This window comes from Myotis yumanensis, unplaced genomic scaffold, assembly GCF_028538775.1.
Source record: "Myotis yumanensis isolate MYYU_CA2020_CCGP unplaced genomic scaffold, mMyoYum1.0.hap1 SCAF_2, whole genome shotgun sequence".
Classification (NCBI taxonomy): Eukaryota; Metazoa; Chordata; class Mammalia; order Chiroptera; family Vespertilionidae; genus Myotis; species Myotis yumanensis.
Genome location: NW_027223753.1, coordinates 51714667 through 51717557, shown reverse-complemented (window position 1 = coordinate 51717557; position 2891 = coordinate 51714667). Strand labels below are relative to the sequence as shown.

The 2891-nt window shown below is 48.9% G+C and overlaps 1 pseudogene; it reads left to right on the top strand.

Annotated features, from left to right (window-relative positions):
• The first annotated feature begins 931 nt into the window (after positions 1-931).
• On the top strand, positions 932-1820 carry LOC139002410 (chromatin target of PRMT1 protein pseudogene; annotated as a pseudogene).
• The last annotated feature ends 1071 nt before the right edge of the window (positions 1821-2891 follow it).

Sequence of the window (2891 nt, the reverse complement as noted above, 5' to 3'; positions counted from 1 at the left end):
TAAAAGCAACATTTTGTCCTCCATGAAGACAAGAAATAATAGCCATGCTCTAGGGAAAGCATGCTATGTGGTTTTGCAACCTATAGTAAAAACTCACAGGCAGCCCCATGAGGCATCATGATAACTCCATAATTTACCCTTTCTCTGGTGTTTAGATGGGTACAACTCTGTAAAGGGCTTACTAATAATAAGGAAGAAGAATTTCTGTCATCATTTCTCCCCCATATTCTTTATTTCTTTTTTTTTCTTTATCTGAACTCTAGAGGCCCTGTGCACGAAATTCATGCACTGGGAGGGAGTGGGGTCCCCCAGCCTAGCCTGTGCCCTCTCACAGTGCGGAAGCCCCGGATTGATAGCCCCAAAGAGATAGGCCCTGCCCACCCATCCGGGAGTCCCCAATGGATTGCCCTAAAGAGGTAGACGGGAGCCGGGGGACCCACCTTCGCACTGCACTGGCAGCATCAAGCCTCCCCCACCCACATGCACCCTCTGCACATGCAGCCTCCTGGTGATTGCTCCTTACACGGCCACATAGGCTTTTATTATATAGGATGAGGCCCCATTGCTACATATCAATGGGAGCAGAATCTGAGGAGCCAGCGTAAGTCAAGGTCATCACATAGCAAGAGAACTAACAGTGCATTTTGTTTGGACACCAAGCAGAAGTTGGCTGGGGTTGTGGTGGCACAGACAAGAGGCAGGAAAGGGCAGGCGGGGCAAGCAGGTGGACTCGCTGACCAGACAGACAGCCAATAACAACGAACTAACCTAGCAGTGTACCGCTCACACACCTATCCAACCCCAAACAACTTAACCAGAGCCTCCTCACCATCAACTCAGGTTACTCAGCCCTGGCCTGCCTTCTGCAACAGTGGTGGCAGCCCTAGGAGGAACACTGGCGTCCTTTTCCTCCCATTCTCAGAATTTGAAGATGGCTGCACCGAACGTTGTGCTGAAACGCACCACCAAGATGTCTCTCAATGGGCGCTTTTCTAATAAGCTGAAGAACAAAAAGCCGGTTCCCATGATTATTCGGACTTCGATGCAGCAACAGCAGCAGCGAGCCAGCGCCAGAATCAGAAGACTGGCTCAGCAGGTGGAAAGCTGACCCTCTGTCCTGGCAGCATTGACACTTAAGCAGAAGAGCTTAGAGCAGAGCCTGGGTAAGAGGAACCTCCAAGCACAGTTAGGCCGGCCCGTAGGCCTGGCCAGGGGAGCGACCGGGGACGAGGTCTGCCCTTAATTCAGAGAGGCGTGCCCAGAGGAGGATGGGGGGGGGGGGGGGGCGGGGGGGGGGGCGGGGTGAGGGGAACGTGCCGCAAGAACCCTACTTAGGTGTCTCTCCCAGGTCAAAATCTGCTCCGAGGTGGACAAGCCTTAGCTCCCCACACGGGCTTAAGAAGAGGTGGTAGTCAAGGTCGTGGAGGTCCGGGAGAGGCGGCAGAATCAGTGGTCGAGGTCGAGGTCGAGGTATGATAGGTCGGGAAGAGGGGACTTTGGAGGCAGAGGACAGGGTAGCCGAGGGAGAGGTGCTTGGCTCGCCCTGTACTGATCAAGGAGCAGCTGGACAGCCAGTTGGAAGCCTGCATGTCAAAAAAAAAAAAAAAAAAAAAAAAAGACACCTGGATGCTGAGTTGGGTACCTACAAGGTACAGACAGATCCCGAACCAATGAGTGAAGCATGCCTGTCCTCCCGTGAGAGATTCTTGCTAAAGTTCTCACCTCTAAATAACGTTGAGATAACAGATCAGAAGAAACCTACCTGGCCCATGCCGGAAGGACCTATCACAATGTTACCTACCACCAGCTTGTGCATTTAGTGTGTTCCTGTTACTTTTTTTTTCATTAAGTTATTACATATGTGTCCTTATCTCCACATTACCCCCCATCCCCCTGTTACTTTTTTGATATTGTACTGTGTGAAACCTTTTTTTCCTCTGACTTGGGTTTGGTTACCTTTTGTTGTTTTGTTCCTTTTTCTTTTCTTCTTCTCCCAGACTTTTCTTTGAACATGAATATGTCAGCCCTCTTCCCACCTCTGCCTCCCCTCACCTGCCATATATGGTGTGGTGTTCTAACATTTCCTCTGCTCCTCACTGTACCCCTGAAAAAGTCCCAGAAAGCATCCATCAATATCCCGCCCTCATGCCTGTTTTTCTGAAATACAGTTCTGTTCTACATCACTTTAATAGCCTCTTAGAAGTATTTAGAAAATCTGGAATTCAAAAATGCATTCTGCCATGTTGATATTTTAGTATAGTAAATTAGGAACACTGGCCTGGCTATAGGCTCACATAACAGGTTACACATGGTAGCAGCTCTGATTTGATTGAAGTTGCTACCATGTGCACTGACACCACATAATGTGTGCTGGTTTGATTGTGTGGTTTGATACTTTCTACCCTGGAATAAGAGTTATAAACTTCCCTCTTGGCTTTGCATCATGGAATGGGGTACTGTTGGGTTGGCTTTTACGTTCAATAGAGAGGGAAAACAGAAGCTTCAGAAGGGATGGGAGAACTATGGCAGATACCTGCTGGGGAGGGTCAAAAGATACCAATGCTCCCTGGCCGGTGTCTCAGTGGTTAGAGCATTGGCCCTGTGCACCAAAGGGTCTCAGGTTGGATTCCTGGTCAGGGGCACATACTGGGTTACAGGTTCGACCCCCAGCCCTGGTCAGGACGTGTGCGGGAGGCAACCAATCAATGTGTCTCTCACATCAATGTTTCTTTCTCTCTCTCTTCCTCTCTCCACTCTCTCTGAAAATCAATGGAAAAAATATCCTCAGTGAGGATTAACAAGTAAAAGAAAGATACCCATGCTGGATGTAATTCTTATGTTTATCCCAAACCAGTCTTTTCCATACATTGGCTTTGTTTGATCCTCTTATT